General features: G+C 33.8%; 1 protein-coding gene across 6 annotated transcripts in view; it reads right to left on the bottom strand.

Annotated features, from left to right (window-relative positions):
• The window catches only part of SOX6 (SRY-box transcription factor 6), a 609,548-nt gene that overhangs the window by 484,649 nt on the left and 105,381 nt on the right, over positions 1-19,518 (bottom strand). For all 6 annotated transcript variants that reach the window (XM_045066197.1, XM_045066194.1, XM_045066196.1 and 3 more), the window contains exon 2: positions 13,058-13,129. The gene's annotated coding sequence lies outside the window, so the exon portion shown is untranslated. The remainder of the gene's footprint in view (positions 1-13,057; positions 13,130-19,518) is intronic.

Here is a 19,518-nt window from a genome sequence, read left to right as displayed (position 1 = left end):
TATTGTGTACTTATTGATAGGATATTTAAATTTCTAAAGAAGTTTTTTTAACCTGAAGTACTTTAATTGATATATGGCAGAGTTTCTGTAATGACCTCAAAAAGCATTTTACTGGAATCTATTACGCACCACGTAATATGCACTATTTGCTAGGCCCAAGTGAGACAGATTTTTAAGTCCTCTATAGGTAATGAAAGAACTCCTTTGATGAGGCAATGGCAAGGGGTTCAATATGTCAGGAGGCCAAGGTGCACATACAGTTGAGTGGAAGATGGAGATGACCAGAAACTCTAGGTCTCTAAAAAAGGAACAGTGCCGATGTTCCTTCCACCAATTACAAGGTTCCTGCCATGAAGAAGGAATAATGGCCAAAGCATTTCCCAAGGAGAAACTATTAGGTTTTGTTTAAATCACTTTTTTGCTCTTCTTTTCATATATGTATATTTCATTTCTACTCACAAATAGATTATAAATTCTTAAGGACTAAATCTTCCTTTTCCATTTTAAATTCCAACTGATGTCTAGAGAGTTCTGAATTCATATTCTTACTGAGTGAATGAATAAGTGAGTGAATGCATATTAGTGTTAGTCTAAACGATAGAGTAATGAGAATGACAAAGATCATTTAGAAAATCAACTTGACTTTGTCCCATTCTTTGAAAAGTCTATTTTTTCTTAATTTTTATTTCCATAAGTCTTTTCTTGCTCATGAGTATCCTACTTTCTTGCACTATTTCCTCTTCCCTTGAAAGAGACAAGTAGAGAGGGTCTATATCCTTAGTGTAACATGTGTTGCAACTACACCTTCTGTGGAGAAGGACAAATACAGCAATACAACCAGAGTAGTAGTCATCACTTTGTCTGATAAAATTCTAAAAGTAACCAAATTCTGCGCACCTGTTTTACTCCATGTACTAATGCCTATGTGAAAGCCAGCTGATAGGAATGCCATAATCTCAAGGATAGTTACTTTTCTCACTCATATACCCAAGTGTTACTTTACCCCCTTCTGAAATCAACAAGGCCCTGCCTGGTGCATTTTAACCCCTGGTATTAATGACTTTCGTGTTTACGTTATGCCTTTAAATCTTCAAAATAATTTTTCTGAGTTTTTTTTTTATTATGTTCAGTTAGCCAGCATATAGTACATCATTAGTTTTTGATGTACTGTTCAATGATTCCGTGTTGCATATAACACCCAGTGCTGCTCATAACACTTGCCCTCCTTAATACGCATCACCTGGTTGCCTTATCCTCCCACTCACCTCCTTTCTCTAACCCTCAGATTGTTTCCCAGAGTCCAGAGTCTCTCAAGGTTAAAAATGACTTTAAGTATATTCTGATTCCTTTAAAAACACATCTTCCTCCCAATTCTCCATGGAAAGAAAAAATACTCCCAGTTTTCACTGGGGATCTAATCAATGAGATGGCAAGGGATTTGAGCATTTCCCTTTCCTTTTTCAATAATTCAGTACTGTGATGAATGACAGAACAGGGAAAGCAATCCCTCATAATTTTCATCACATATAATCTGACCAGGCCTATTGATCCTACATTGGCAAGTCTCTTCTTCCTGTTCCCTAAATACCCACCTTTTACCTCCAGCCTGAACTACTGTAATAGCTGCTCACAAGCTCACAAGCTGCTTCTCTAGTTCAAGTCTTAATTCCCTTTAATCAACTCTACAAACTGCTGGTTGAACTACTTTTTCAAAAGCAAAGCTCTTGCCATACTATCAGACTATTTGGTTGTGATGACCCCAAATACCTTAACCTAGTTTTATAGGCCACTACAATACGATCACACTAAATCTTCTATATACATACCCTATACCTCAGTCAGACTGGACATCTCATTGTTCCCTATCTCATACTTCCCTGTTTCCATTTGTCTATCCCATACCCATCATTGTGATATCCCCTCACAATCAGGATGCTTCTCTCTTCATCCCCTTTTCCAGTGACAAAATTCTGCTCAAGTTTCAAAGATCATCAAAGAACTACTTAGAGTCCTTCTTCTTAAAGGGATGTATCTTGAATTCTTTTGACCCACCCACCCTAGAGTACTTTTTTTTTTACTTTATTAAGATACTTAACATATCCTGCATAGAGAATTACTTCTCTATTCTGCAATAATCAATGTAACTTAATTAACATTTTAATCCCTCCTTTGAGCCATGCAAGGAGTCAGACACTAGGTACACAAAAAAGAATAATAAGAGGGTTTAATAATTCTGTCTAGATTCTTAAGTTCTTAATGACAGGAGTTTTGTGCACTTGCATTTATTTCCAATGCTGCATTAATGTTTTGCTTTGAATATTATCAGTACTCAGTATATATTTGTGCAGCTGAATTAATTTCCAATAGATACTAAACACTCTCCAGGGAAGTAAATATTTGCTACTAAAAAAAGGGGGGGGATTTCCATAACTGGGAAAATAATCACATCTTTAAATAGTTTTCAAAGCGCAAGTTGAAAGTTAAATTGACCACTGATTACACCATCCAATGGGTCAGGTCATTCCTCACTAGAAACTAAATTCCAAGTAGGACAGGCTGCTTCAGATGATATATTCTCAGATGACCAGAGTTTCCAAGATTGTTAGTTTGGTCTAGTAAAGGTGATTATTGCTTCATACCACAGAAATCTTGTACTTGCTTCTTGTACTCTCCTGGGAGTTTATATAAGACAATTTAAGTTGATATCAGTATTTAAATACTAGTACATATCTGGGAGATGCACACTTCTTGTTTAACCTAGCCACATCTCCACACCCTTAAAATGTAAACTTTCGAGGCTATACATACTATTTCTGAAAGCCTAGAAACAATGACACATTTTGGCACTATGAGATTGGGCAAACCTTGAACTTAACTCTCAACATGTTTATATTGCTTCCCTTCCTGGGAAATAGAATGGAAAGACACCATAAGGCTATTTTAAAAAGACAGAACCAGAGATAGAAGAAAATGAAAATGGTCAATAGCATTATTCAAAAACCAATATTAAAACAAAAAAGCTTCTTGACAGTGATACTTATTAATAACAAGGAAAAATTCAAGCAGCAAAAATGAGGTAAACAAAAGGAGCTCACTGTTCCTGACCAAACCAAGCCCCAGTACCTGGCACCAGCCAGGTTAAGAGCTTCTGGGCTGAGCCTAGCTCCTCCCACAGGCTCTCTCTAAACAGAGTGCCACACCTCTCCTCCAGGAAAAAAACTCAGCAGGGTATACAACAGTCACTCTATTACTGAAAGTCAATTTAGCAGCACAAGGACAATCTCAGAAAAGGAAAAAGAAAAGTGCTTTCTTTGTGTAGGAAGAGCAGAAACCAAAAATCTAGAATCTGAAATTTATATTTCTGAAGAGAACGATTAACATAAAATGGTTACAATATTCCAATAGTATTGGGAAAAAAGACAGTACAGGCCTTTTTCATGGCATTTAGGCTCAGAGTAAAATGTAAGAATTCTTAGACTGCAACGTAAACAGATTTGAGATACTCTACAACAGCTGAATCTATGAAAATTTTACCAGATAAGTTCATAATCAAGAATATTATAGGGGCGCCTGGGTGGTTCAATTGGTTAAATGTCTGACTCTTGATCTCAGCTCAGGTCTTAATCTCAGGGCCATGTGTTCAAGCCCTGTATTGGGCTCCATGCCGGATGTTAAAAAAAAGAATATTCTAAATTAAGTGAACCCCTGGTGGTGTTCTAGAATGGAAAGAAATGTGTTTTGAAGTCAAATGGACTGTGTTTGAATCCCACCTCTGCCCTTTTCTTCCTTGCATTCCTTCCTTCTTCCTTCCTTTATCTTTATTTTTTGTTCAGTTGTTCATGCATTCAACAAACATCTACTAGGAAATTACTGCATCAGGCACTGTGATAGAAACTGTGTACACAGGCTTGAACAAAGTAATCATGGTCTCAGCCCCAACAGAACTTTCAGTCTAGTGAAGAAAATAGACATTAAACAAACAAACAAATGTATGATATTTATTAATCATTTTAAGGCTATGAAAGCAAAAAAGAAATCAGAACTTAGAGAAAATAGCTGGGGACTTGGAAGAGGGAGGAAACTATCTTTTAAAATCATTGGCAGGATTAAAAATAACATGAAAGTGCCTTGTACAATGCCCAAAACATACAGGTGCTCAACCAAGCAACAGCTGCTTTTTGTTAACTTCTCTCTGCCAAATATAGACCCCCTGGTTCCCTCCCACTCTTTCTCCTACCACAGACACTGGGAAGTGTTGGAGCACTGGTCTGGCTGGCACTGTTGTGGGAGAGTGGCAGCCTGTTCCCTCTTAAACACTTCAGACTGCTGCACCACTTCTTGTTCTATCAGTTTTCTATATAATCACAACCTTAACCAATCCACAACTTTGTTTCAGGCATATCTAGGTTTCATTTCTTGCTCTGTATCCTTAAGATCATTTATAAATTTTATCCCATTGGTTGCATGGACTATGTAACCCTCAGTCAAACTAATTGTCAAGAAACAACCAACATCAAAAACTGAGATGAATTCATTCTATGTGGAAGACTTGCTAGAAAAACACAACTAAGGAATGTCTTTAAGGTTGGAGTATATGACTGAGTAGAATATTTTATTGTAGAAAGTCTTTCTGAAAACTTAAAAATTATCCTTTCTGACCATGATTAATCCTCTATCTTGTTCTTTGAGAGCAAACATTCAACAAGCCTTAAAATTTGACAAATCCGAGTTCAGGTTTAGTAAGCTGCTAAATCAATAAAGATTCTCACTTCTTTCCCATTATTTTAACTTTATCACCTCACAACATAAAACTAATTCCAACAGTTCTTCAGTCTCTTTGTACAACATGAGCAAGAGTACTATCTTAGTTCATATGAGAAATGTAATAGGGATTCTTCAGTCCTTAATAAATTGTGACCCCGCATATAATTTAATGGACATGTGTTAGGTTCTGTCTTACAACTTTGCAAGCAGCATACAGGCTAACTGAAAACAAACTATCTCTGAATGAAAGAAAGAGGAGACAGAAGGGAAGGGAAGGAAGAAGGAAAAAAGGAAGGAAGGAGGGAGGGAAGGAAATAGGGAAGAAGGAAGGGAGGAAGGGAGCGAGGAAGAAAGGAAGGAAGGAAGGAAATATTCATTACATTAAAAGTCACTTTACAGAATTGATTCCAAAAAACTTTCTAATCTCCAATATTAGAAACATTATATAACATATTTGAAACCTAATTCACATGACTCTTTGCTCTAGAAGATACAAGGATGTTTTTTGATAATGGCTACAATGAGACATTTCTAAAGATCTCCCATACAAAATTTTAGGGTGTGATACATATATGATTATTTTCATATATATCTCTATATCAATCTTTCCCCAGACAAGCAAAATCATTGCCATTGGTTTTTCTACCAGAGGGGTACTCATTTCTCAAAATCTCTACAATTGTTCTTAAAACTCACTAAATTGAAATCACTAAAATTAGACAATTAGGGGGGGAAATGATAGAACTCTTTTTAAGTTACTATTGTCATCCAAATAAGGATTTCCACATCTTAAATAACAATCCTCAAATCCATTTCGTGGATTCATAAAAATCTCCTATTTCAATAGTCTTGTTTCATTAATATCCCTCCTTTTCTCTCTCTTCAACTACTGCAGTGAAACTGGAGGGACAGGTATTTCTTCCATCTAGTCAACCATATCTTCTCAAAAAGCATGAGGTGCTCAGTTTTCTTATATTCAGTTCTCTTATCGACACTCACATGTTTTATGCTTTACTTTGTCAGCCTTCCCAAGATATGACTTTTCAATTACTATCTGTTCTGTGACTGCAATTCCAGAGAAAAACTCCGTGTAACTAGTCACAAAATCAACAGTGACTTCTGCAAATGGCCACTACCAGAAAGCCCAGAATGTTTTCATCCCTTATACCTGTCAACTACTCATTTAGTGTGTCCTTACTGCTATATCAAATATCAAATTACGCATGACCAATCTCACCTCAAGAGCAGCCCATTCTAGTTGGTGATGTTATATGTATGTAGTCATGGAAGAAAAATAATATTCATAGGAGGAATAGTATCTGTATATATTAACATATATATCTGTATTTCTTCTGCACTTTGTTAAATGAAACTTAGAACACAGTGGCAATATCTAAAATCAAGCCATGGGCTTATCAGCCTGCCATAGCTTTAAGAAAAAAAAAAAAAAGAACCTATATTCCACCTAATGTAGGCAGCTATGGGATGCAGACTTAGATTTCATTAATGCTATTGCTTAATTATCTATTATGCCTGAGTGAAAAAGGGAAAAATTATAATTAACTGTCAAACATACCTTTTTGTTGTGCATGTATGTTCCAAAGGTATTACAGCCCGAAGTTGACATAAAAATAGAAAATCTGTTTCTATTAATGAATTCATTCACTTAAGTTTATATGAAACTGTATGAGCTGAAAAGAAAAAGAGCTTACTCCAGGACAGTTTGTACCCAAAGAAAACTCTCTAGCAACATATCAAGTTTTAAGCCCTTAGGTTAGAGACCATCTTTTCTTCTCTTGTAATCACTGTGCCAACCCCTTAGTGCTAAGCAAATAATAATAATAAAAAGTGTTATACCAAGTGGACAAACTTTTTTGATTGGTTAAACATTAAGGATCGGTCTTTTTTGCCAGTCATCTATGGAAGGGGATGCTTTGGAAATATATCTTTTTACACTATATTTGGCTTTCATCTTTGAAAAACTCCAATAAGATATATGTAGATTTTATATATGCACACACACACACACACACACACACACACACATATATTAGAGAGAGAGCTGGGGGAAGGTGGGAGGGAGGAAAATAGAGAGAGGGAGAGATTGCAGAAAATATTTTTATCTTTACTAGTAATATTTAATTCACATTTTTATGTTTGGAGGTGACAAAAATTTAGTGAAATGATAAGCATTTATATGCATACTCCCAAGATGACATGAAATATGTACTTCAGATAAGACTATATGTCGAGAGTGATGTGCAGAAAAAAGTATACAACAAAATGAACTAGATTTTGTTGATTATTCAATCTTTATAAACTGTATAGCTGCTAAACTATTTCTAAGTGCATGAGTAAATCAATTGCTTAACTATTAACTGAAGTGTAGACATTATATTATATATATATAGTTTATATTACATATACATTATAATTATAGATCATTATATGATAAAATAATGACTAACTGTGCTTAACTACTACATGAGGACACTCCCTCATGTCCTTAATTTGAGACCACCACCCTGTTCAAATTATGGCTTTATTTCCCCTTCTCTAAATACATTTATATCCTTTAAATATTAATGAAAGTTATGTAAGAATATGGAAGACTATTAAGCCTATCTTCTTGGTTAAAAACAAGTTCAGAGAACAGCTTCTTGGGGAAATATTCAAATTTATTAGCTGCTCTTAGCAAACTGCCCTCAAGCCCCACATTGTTTCCAATCTCAAGTTAAGAAGAATTTCTCTCCAACGGGCACTGAATCACTTTAATGTTGACTCTTGTGCTGCTCTACTCCACCTTCAAATGTAGCCAGTAAATTCAGCTTTACTACAGTACTATAAAAATGTGAAAGAACCATAATAGCATCTAAAAAAGAGCTGTTGGCGCTATATTAGTTTAGAGAAAACCCTAAACTGAATACTAATGCAAAATTTAATGATCGTTTGCCTAGTTGCCAAAAGAGTTACAATAATTATTTTGCCATAATGTGTAAGTTATCTTGAAGGCATCTGAGAATATTACTATATGAGATTCAGATTAAGTCCCCAAAGTGTCATTGTCTTCATGTTTTGTTTTGTTTTTTTTCCGGTAGAAATAAAACATCAACATACTACCTTCACTGTAATGTTGTCCTCTGATTAGAGGATTGCCTTATGAGTCAAGAAACATTATAAAGAGATCACTTTGCATCTTTAGTAAGTCAGTTTCTTTGATTGATATCCAACATGGATCTACCTTACATCAAATTCCAGTTAACAGTGAATATCATGATTATAAGGTTCCGGTAAAACATTTAAACAGAATCAATACTTTTCCTTCCCTTTTCTTTTATAACCACGACCAAAATTTTAGAGTTGAAAAGTAAACCAAGATCAAATTTAGACATGTTGTTTGAAATTAGCAAAGATGAAACACTTCACTACCAGACAAAAGCCCTGATTTTAAGAGTAGATTTTTGCCTTCCCTGAAATGCCTAGCTCAGGCAGTGTATTTTTATGCCTGCAGATATTGGCATGTTTCACATTTGAGATTATGACACACCAACTTATTTTGAAATTTCTTTAAATCTTCTACTGCGCATGTTTCAAGTGCTTCATGACTATCACTGATAATTGAGCAATTAACTTGGAATTACCAAATGTGCTGTGATGGCACAATATGGAGTAAGCAACATGAAAGAATAAAGAACAGAGGAACTTAGCACAGTGACTAAAAGTAATAAAGGGTAAAATAGGCCATCATCCTAATAATAATACTGAGTAAGTTTTAATGGTCCCAGGTCTCGGTGGTTTAATGGTGCCAGTAAAATGGTTTAATGAAACAAGTCCAGAGTATTACAAACTTTTTAGAGCAGTTTGTTCTGGTTCTACTAAAAGGAAGCTTCTTTCTAACTGGTCTTGTGTAATATTCAGGGATTGGTCCAAAAAATAAGTGTGGGAGTTTCATTAGACAACAAGCACAAAACAATTAGGTTAAAAATCCTGACAGGCAAATTCTTAAGAAATACAAGCTTGCAAAAAATACATGTAAGATCTTCCTTTTTGTAAGAGAGACAAACACAAAAAATGCTAGGGCTAAAGATGACCTCAAGAAGTCTTTGAGCAATTGTGAACATATCTGCAAATCAAAAATTAAGATACATGGTTTCACATCAAGAGGGAAGGGTGAAATCTAACTATATTAGGAAAAATAGAATGCCTCTTTACTGTTCATCCCATCAAGGTCTCTAATACCGGGCTTTTCTGGCTAAAACCATAGCACAACTTGAAGAGTAGCTTTTTAGTGCTTAAATATAACCAGTGAAGCAAATTCCATAAACCTAAATCCTACCTTATTTCGGCAGCAGGCCATCTTAAAGGTTTTCAAGAAAACTAACAATTTAGAAAGAGATTCAAACTATAGCAAATAAAGGACACTATTAAAAATGTTTTTTTCCTCAAAATTCCATCAATATTGCTCCAAAACACTACGAGGAGATTAAAATAGGCCAGGCTGTCCTTTCAGGTATAAATAAATTAGAAATAGAAAGTGAAGAGAGCAGAAAGAACAAGTATCTAAGGGCACTAGTATATAAAATTTAAAAGCTTAAAATGTAATGGATATACACATTCAGATTAGTGAACTGCTTTCAATTAAAGTAGATTTCTAGCCACAGTTCACAAATGTACAGTAGCTGTGTGTATTAATGTAGATACTTCAAATGTCAGTATATCTCTAATTAACATGAGCACACAACTGTAAAACTGAGAAGGCACAATTTTAAATTCCTTACATTCCCAGCATTAATGCTTTCATGGGGCAGCTCCCGTTGTCATGGAAAATGGCATTCAAGCCCTATTTGTGGATTTTCACAGCTCATCTTTTTTATTTACCTGCGCTATGTCAAGATTAGCCTGGAATAATATTTTTTAAAGATAATGCACTTAGACCTACTTGTCCTGAAAATCACAGGCATTCTCACTGAGGGAGCTTTGGTCTGGGTTATGCGCAGTTTGAAACAGATTTCTTTCCATTTTAAAATACCACAAGAGATGAATTTGTGATTTTTTTGTTTGTTTCCTGAAAATCTACACAATTCAAAAAATTTCAGCTGAAGCATGACGTGTGGCAGTTTTAGAACGGGGGATAGGAAAATGTCAGGGAGGACCAAATGATCCAGGAACATGACGACAAGAATTGGTAGAAGGCACTCTACAATCTCCTCCCTGACTTACTCTACCTCAACTTTTCAAAAATATTTATACAGCCACCAAATGGAGACTGAGATAGTGATCAAAAACAACAACAACAACAACAAAAAAGAGAGCTAAAATTCTCTGTGACAGGACAGCTTGGTTTTATGGAAAGAACACTGAATTTATACCATGAAACCCTATATTTGAGTCCTACTACTCTGCAAAAGAATAACTGATTCACCTAACGGTTTTCACAAAACTCAGCCAATTTAGTGTCTGTAAAAGCAACTGTTATATCAAATTAAGATTATGGCCTCAAGCATGGGGTTAAGCAATAATCACCTCTTGTGCCAGAGAATAAAGTATTTCTGTATCTTTTCAGGGCAAAGGTTGCCATTCAAGACAATGAACAGAGACAGAATTTTAGAAAAGTAAATTCATTATCAAATTATTTAAAAGGCCTGGATAACCTGAAAAATGATCTGCCTCGGTTTTGTTTTGTTTTGTTTTGTTTTGTTTTTAACCAATAATTTATTGCCAAGGTAGAACTGAATGGTTGGAATTATATAATTATTTTAAAATTAGAGATAAAAAATTAAATGTGAGATATTAACATGCAAAACAAGGTCTTCCTAAACAATGCCTACTTTTGAAAAAGACAGGGTAGTTTTATTTCTTTAAAGAGGAAAAAAAAAATAGAATAAGATGCTTTCAGCTTCTGAGAAGATAATGATTTTCCTTCACAGTGTTTTCCTCTCCTGACACAGGTAGTTGATGTGAGTAGGTAAGATTCTAGTCAGTTCTCACACACCCTTGGTGTGGCCCATTCATTATGGATGTGCAAAACAATATCCTACCTTCCTTATCTCACAGACTGGCTTTTGCACACCTTACTAAGAAACCTTCCCATGGCCATGAGGTATAACTTTCTGGTTTAGATCATGTAGCAAATAAGCAGTTCCAGGATGGAAATTAAAGTTCCTAAAAGAAGCCATTGTCACTGATGCCATTTGCTTGTTCTTAGGCAGACTAAATAAATATTTCCATTGCTTTAATTACCTCAGCATTCTGTGTAAGTGGCGGATGGTCTCTGTAATAACTGAAAGGAATAGGAACTCAAGCATTCTGGATGCCGTGTTAATTTTATCTGACTTATCTTAGTCATAGTATCCTGCTACAGTCCTTTAATAAGAAGGTTCCACAGTTAGAAAATGGCCCTAACAAAGCTTGAGACCACTGAATTTAGGAGCAACAAAGTCCATGCCCTAACATAACATGGAAATTCTCAAGACTGAAAAACAATTACTTTGGGCCTAAATGATTAGATGACTTCTGCTTATATAAGCAGACAAAACTGACTAAAGGATTTTTTTTTAAGTTGAACTCCAGAAGTAACCATATGAAAACTATAGCCACAGTATCCTTTCTTCTAATTTTAGTCTCTCTGTTAGATTGCTAGAAAAATCTCAGCTAATTGGAACCACATCCATTCAGAGCTAGCCTGTGTATGTCTGGCAGAGAGGGAACACAGAGGAAGACTAAAGAAATCAGAAAAGAGAGCCTTTGGGTAATGAGAAATGTAAACTATATTTTAATATTTTAATAAAAGTCATCTTGGTTGAACTATCAATAATTATCTTGTATTTGTCACTTTTAAAATGTAGTCATCCTAAAAACTTACTAAAGGAAATGACTGAATGATAGGAAAGAAGAGAGAAAGGAGGTAAAAGAAAGGACAAAGCAACTAGATAAGATTTGAACAACTCAAAATTGTTTCCTTTCACTCAGATTTCTAACAGGATAAGCTCAACTCCTTGGAATTACCCTTTTCCATGAGAGCCCTTCAAGGATACTTTACATTTCTATCACCATCTTCTTTGCATCCTAGTCCTCACTATGAGACCTCGCACAAATTAAAAGCTTATATTTAATCCAAAGGAGCTATGCAGTTAAATTTTTGTGTTTTACATAAGAATTAAGTCTTCAAATAATAAAGTGTGAATTGATAGTTCCATAAAAATAATGTACTCAAAAAATTTAAAAAAATAATGTACTCATTCATAAAGCATTAAATATATACAAAATGTATTAAACAATTTTAAACTTTCAGATCTATTTTTAAGTTGATTCAAAATGCTTGTTCCAATCAATGCTACTACTAAAAGAAAGATAAAGCTGGTTTTAAATAAATATTCACTGTGCTCTGCTTAAATATCGAATAGCTTAAACTCGAATTTATAATGTTGGGTTTTTTTAAAATACTTTTCCTGGAAGTCTATCTTCTTAAACTCCTTTGTAGGAGTACACTAACAGAGGACAAGTTTCTTCTTTGTTGCTATGAAATTACATGAGCTCCTTAGATTCCAACAATATACACACATAAATATATTTTAAACTCAAGTCACTTAAATATGTTCTTATATATATGCAGACATTTTTAATACCCACTTCATACTCTAAACTACTTCTATATAATAAATATATATCAATTTAAAGTACTGTAATTGATCAAGTTCATTCCATTTTTTTCTTGAAATTACTTCTTTTCTGAGAAAAAGCTATCTTTGTTCTTCCAAATATCATTTGAAACTTAATAGTGTTTTGGGGATGGTGAAGAAAGCAGGAATACCCCTATTTGGATACACATTATACATTCAATAATCTCCTCATGTGCTGACAGCTCTTTGAATTCTGTATCATCTCACGTCTTTTCTATGTGCACAGTCACAGTACTTTTCAAGTCCAGACAACCAGAAGACTGTAAGAAGTTACCAGGGTAAATTATTCATGTGTATATAGACTAGCCCCTTTAAGGTAATTCATTCCTATAATTGAGCCCCATCTTCAAAAAGTAAGATATTTTTTCTTCCAGCTTATTGTAACAGGTGCCGTTGTGTTATTTCACTGAAAATCACAATAAACTGGGATTTTTTTTCACCAGCTGGTACTATTTTCTATAGTCCTCTTAAGAAAACACTTGCAAAAACCTAGTAACACTTAAAGTAACAGAAAAAATAATAAAAATTCTCACGCAAAAGAATTGAGTTCTTATTTATAAACCATTACTGTTTCATTATGCAATGAGAAAAGTAATAAATAAACCAATACTTACAAATATGGATAAAAAATCAGCCCCAGCACCCAGAAATCACTGGTAAATTGCCTTTGAATTCATGAAAGTGACCTGAAAGTTTAGACAGAAAATGAAATTTAAAAATATAAGTAAATTGCACTTACATGTTCTATTAAAGGAGTATATACATTCTGTCTACAAATTACACTAGTCTTAATTCGGGCAGTTGTCCCCATCTACTCTAACAACTTTTTCCAAGATAATAATACCAAAAGAGACACTATTCCATTGTCCTACCTCTAGGAATACCATACCTCTGTCCACTATGGCTTTAAAAAAAAAAAAAAAAAGCCAATCATAAAGTAGGTGTCTAAAGTATCAATAAGTAAAAACAAAAAGGAGAAAAAAACTTTTGAGGGAATAGAGGCTTACAAGTTACATTTGAAAAACATGTTTAACTTATGTCTGCAAGTTAAAATGAATGCACTTCACAGAAAATACCTTGGATGTGCCCAACAGGAATATCTTATTGGTAGAATAAAAATGAAAAGATGCACCTTTTTGTTCTGTTGAAGGTACGGAACACATTTAGATACTTAGTCTATATGCAATGCATTCTCTATAAAGCACAAGTCAATCCAAAATTCTTTTGCTTGCACACACTTTAGTTCTGGCTGAAGAGGTAACAGATGCAACTCAAACACACAGAGCTAGCCTTGTAAAAAGTTTTAACTAGCACAATGAGTCACTTTGTGCCTCTAAATATCTATGGTTTCCTCTCTCCAGAACCCCCATGCATTAGAAGGTAGTTTGGTAGTTTATTTTTATTGTTTGGTCTAAATACAGCACATTTTTAGTTCCATGAAAACAAAGAAACTTTGTTGCAAAGGCCATATTCTTTCCAAAATGTGAGAATGGCTATGAGTAGTGTTCAACTTAAAATAATAATGGAGCTTGAGTTCCTAATTTAGGTCAGAAACTTTCCTAAACTTAGAGATTAGTTTTACTCAATTCATATTTTTTAAATATAGCTAGTAAACATCTAGGTTAGTTAACTAACCTGTATAGTTAGCTAACTGGATTTAAGCAAAATACATTCTGGAAAAAAATGAATCTTAATCAACATCATTTCTAGGAAACACTATTTCCAACGTTATATTTATAGTGCAAATGGCTATAATGAACTAGGCATCTGAAGTTGAGATATGAAATAAATATCTAACTTAGCCTTTCTCCAGCTTCTATAATATGCTTTCGCCTACTTAGCCCAGATAATTTATTCTATTTTCCAGTCAGAAATGATAGATGATAAAGTCCTGGGCATTTAGACAGTTTTATGTATTGATGGTTAATACACCTATCAGGTTTCTTCACTAGACTTCCTTCTCTTTGTAAATGCTTCCTCAGGCCTTCTTCACTCCAGTTTCACCAGTTTCCAATAATTCTATGATGCCTGCTTCCATGGATACAAGTACAGAAGGGTCTGGCCAAGGAAGGTAGCTCTGAATTTATTTTTGGCATAGCACCATTTCCTTTCTCACAGCTTTCTGTTGTTTTCAGATCCAGGAGAACAATTTTATCTAGAACACCACATAACACTATGTGGACACACACTGTGTACTACTGAAATCCAGCAAAGAATACTTGTTCTGATATAAGCTATTCTTACATTTTATCCTGCCCTGAGTTGTAAATTATAATATGAAGTTATCCACAAAATAAATCTATAGCAAAATACTGTTTATCCAAAAGCACAAACTCTGAGAGAATCCAATACTTACATATTATAAAAATAATCACACCTTGTCTTTCTGGCAACTATTCCTTTGAAGGCATGAATTGGAATTAAGCAAAATAGACAATATAGCCCATTCTTTCATTTGCATTTAAATGATGGGGGATAAAATAAAATGCATCCAAAAAATATTGTTGCTGACATATATCTCAATTTTTCAGTCATTGGACTCTTTAGAAATTAAGATCTCTAACTCTGGAAATATTTTAAATTGGAACAAATCAGATTCTAGACATTCAAGGCAAATAATATTCTAATATACATCAATATGAAGTCAATAAATCTCATTTGTCATATCAATGTAGTCTTACTACATATGTTAAAAGCAACTCTGAATCTCATTATCAACTGCTTTATTCTATTGGTGCACTTCGGAGCAAACAATGTAAAAAGCATAAGCTTCTAAAATCACACAGTTCATTGCTATAAAAAAGAAAACCTTAATGCATATTTCCTCCTTCAGACAATTTATAAATAAATAGGTAACATTTTATGATGGGAAAAGAGTTAAGAATTAACTCACAAGAATCAATACACAATTTGAAGTAAGTTACTTCTTTAAGAACGAGAACAGCTTAGGTCATTTCCAAAACAAAACAAACTGAGGGTTGCCGGGGGGGGGGGGGGGGGGGGGGGGGGGGGGGGGGGGGGGGGGGGGGGGGGGGGGGGGGGGAGAGAAGGGGGTGGGACTATGGACATTGGGGAGGATATGTGATTTGGTGAGTGCTGTGAAGTGTGTAAACCTGGTGATTCACAGACCTGTACCCCTGGGGATAAAAATATATGTTTATAAAAAATTAAAAATTAAAAAAAAAAAAAGTGACTGCTTTGTCTTGAGGGCAGCCCAAACCTAACAAGATAGAGAAGGAACTACCAGAGCAAATGTGTTCTAGAAAATCACAATCTGTTTAGGAAAATGAATCCTCAGAACACCCAAACACCATGGATTGTCCCATTATACTTTGTGTTCATTCTTTCATTTTGCAAATGATGACCATGGATGAGACTGTATCAGACAATATGAACATGAACATTTTTTAATAAGTAAAATCATTATGTTGTAAACCTAAAACTAATATAATGTTATATGTAAATTATATCCGATAGATAGATAAACTTTTTTTTTTTTTAAGGTCATGGTCTTTCCCCTCAAGGATTCTTAAAGCTATCAATAATTCAACCACAGACTACTGTATCTGACCATGGTGGTGACACAGTTCATATTCTCTGTCAAATTTTTGTACATCCTTCATTTATTAAATAAGAAGTGCATCGTTATAAGCACTTCAATATATTAAAAAGAATACAAAGAAGAAATGTACAAATGAAGAAATGTAAAATCCAATAACACAAAAATGTATATAACCCACTAATAATCAAAGAAATATAAATAAAATATTTTCACCTAATATACTGGCAAAATATTTTACAAACTGGACAAAAACTAGTATTAGTGAGGGTTTGGGGGAAAAAAACCACTTTCTTTTTTTTTAATTTTTTTTGAGATTTTATTCATTTATTTGTCAGAGAGAGACAGTACAAGCTGTCTCTTTATTTTTAAAATTTTCACTCCATTTCTTCAATTTTCTTTCTTTACAAAGCTAGGCACATTTTTGTTAGTAGTTTTAAAGCTGTGGAAATGTTTTATTATATATTTTTCACAGAATTAGAAAATTTTAAAAAATAATTACTTGGAACCACAAATAATTAAAAGAAATATAGTAACAGGCTCATAAAATAGCAGCAGGCAGAAGGAGAAGCAGGCTTCTCTCTGAGCAGGGAGTGGGAGTGGGACTCGATCCCAGGACCCTGGGATCAAGACCCGAGCTTAAGGGAGATGCTTAACCAACTGAAGCACCCAGGCATCCCCTCCCCCCCAAAAAATTCATATACCATTGAGGATATTATAAACTGAGCACAACTTTTCTGAATGTTAATTTGAGAGTAAGTGTTAAAACTTTTAATGTCAATATGCTTTGAATTTGCAATGCTACTTCCAAAAATTATCCTAAGGAACCAACTAATCACAAAAATATTAAAAGATATATATAGGAGAAGGGAGTTGGGGGAAATTGGACGGGGAGATGAACCATGAGAGACTGTGGTCTTTGAGGAACTAACTGAGGGTTTTGGAGGGGGGGTGGTGCGAGGTTGGGTGAGCCTGGTGGTGGGTATTAAGGAGGGCATGTATTTCATGGAGCACTGGATGTTGTGCATAAACAATGAATCTTGAATAACACTGAAAAAAATTTTTAATATTAAAAAATGTATATATATATCATATACATGTGATATATATATAAAGGATATATATATAAAAGATCTGGATATATATAATATGTGTGTTCATTATAACATTTTTATAACAGCCAAAAATTGGAAATAACACACTAAATGAATAAGTAAATTATGATACATACATATAACACTACTCTATAATCATTAAATATTCTGATAAAAATACATATTTATTGATATAAAAAGATCACCAAAATGTCTTATTGAATTTTAAAAATACATGTATAATAACCCAGCAAATTATAGAAAATCAAATATGTGTACATGCACACACGCGTGCACATACAAGTTTCACAAAGTAACATTCAGTTTAGCAAAAATGTTAATATTGAGTGAGAGATAAGCTTATTTTTACTGTCTTATTCTTATAAGTTGGTGTTATTTAGCTTTATTTATACTTAACGTGTCTAATTTGTCCATAAACAATAAAGCTATTTCTAAAATTCAGTGTATTATCTATTCAAAAGTAGTCACCCAAATCCAGACTAACTTGCTATTATTCAGCAGCCAAAGCCAAACACTAATACTAAATACTAGTTACAAAAAGAAAAACCTCTGAATTACAAGGCAACTTCAAACAAGTTCTTTGACATCAAGTCAAGAAACCATAAACATTTTTACAAAAGCATGTCTCACTCTACCAAAAATAGGTAATAGATCAAAAGTAAACAGCAAATAAAAACACTGCCACCTCCCTGTATAATTATACTTTAAAAGCTTTCAAACTAGATTTTTTAAATCTTGCTTAAAGCTGTCTCTAAGCCACACCCATTTCTTTTTTTATCCCCATCCTTTTAAAATTATTATTATTATTATTATTATTTGATTTAGCAAAAAGTTTCAAGCATCAAATGGATGGTTGTATTAAACGACTTTCCAACTCTGAGAGTCAATGATTCTGAGATGTTTTTTTTTTTTTGAAGTACAGAAGTGCTTCCAAAAACACGTGTAACAAAATTTGTTCACCTTTAAATTAAAACTATTGCATGTTTAAAACTCACGTCAAAGATTAAAATTTTTTTAACATATGGAATCATTGACTTAATAATGTCATACATAATGAGATATTGAATTAAAACAACTCCCTTTAAAGCATTTATTTTCTCAACAGACTTGAAAATATATCAATGCCTGGTGTTTTATACAACAAAATAAAAATTAGTGAGGCATGTCTGGAGGCTCAGTCAGTTAAGCATATGCTTTCAACGCAGGTCATAGTCTCAGGGTGCTGGGATACAGTCCCAGGTTGGGCTCCCTGCTCAGTAGGAAATCTGCTTCTCCTTCTCCTTCTGCCCATAGGCCCCTGCTCGAGCATGCACAGTCCCTATCTTTCTCATTAAATACATACATACATACATACATACATACATACATACATAATTTTAAATAAATAAATATTAGGGAGGCAATTAAAAAATATCCATATATATTTGCCAATATGAATGTTTTCCTGGAGATTTTAGTTTTCATTACAACTGCTATTCTCCCCTAAACTGGCTCAATTTTTAAAAATTTAAAACCTTCTTTACTACTATTATCACTTTAGCTGTTTATAGATAGCATTTGTAGGCTAAAGCTAATTTTCTTGAACTCCATATTTCTTCCTTCCTTCTTTTCTTAATACTTATACTAAATTATGTAGAATTTGAATTAACTATAAAAGTGAAATGTAAAAGTCATCTTTCAAAGGAACTGATACCAAGCTAATGCCCAATTTTTTCAATGCAAATGCTAATCAAGAACATCACAATAGTGAATGGAAAATGAGGGTTTAGTTACTGACATTTATAACTAAGGCAAAAATAAAAGTATTTCTGAAGTTTCAAGGAGGACAATTTAAAATGCTACCTAGTTCAACAGTCTGCTTTCCTGGAACAAGAACTTATTTCCTCAAAGAAACAGGAATTTCCCCTTTTCTTAAAGATCTCCAAGGATAGTTATTATTAAAGGCTACTTCTAGTAGCCTATTCATGTATTCTATGTCACTCAACCTACATCTTCAGTATTGAGAGTCACAATTTAGAAGGGACATTGACAAGCATTCCAAGGAGAATGGCTAAGAAATCTCACAGGAACCATGTTACATTAGAATGGTTGCATGTTCTAAAAATTGTTAATTGGAATGAACTTCAGAGACCGTCTATTCCAGTGGTTCTCAAACAGTGGTTCTCAAACTCTTTTGGTCTAAGACTCTTTTACATTTCTAAAAATTATTGAAAATCCCGAAGGTCTCTGGTCACATTTATCTATATTTATTATATTAGAAACTAAATCTGAGGGGGAAATTAGTTAAAATGAAATAATTTTAAAATAATATAAATTATTAAATAACAATCATTTGATGATGAGCCTATTTCATAAGTAACACAAATAACATACTTTTAAAATATAAGCATATTTGCCAAAA

Source organism: Mustela putorius, unplaced genomic scaffold (assembly GCF_011764305.1).
Source record: "Mustela putorius furo isolate JIRA1106 unplaced genomic scaffold, ASM1176430v1.1 tig00003859_pilon_pilon_pilon, whole genome shotgun sequence".
NCBI classification, from domain to species: Eukaryota; Metazoa; Chordata; class Mammalia; order Carnivora; family Mustelidae; genus Mustela; species Mustela putorius.
This window is presented reverse-complemented; position numbering and strand designations above follow the sequence as displayed.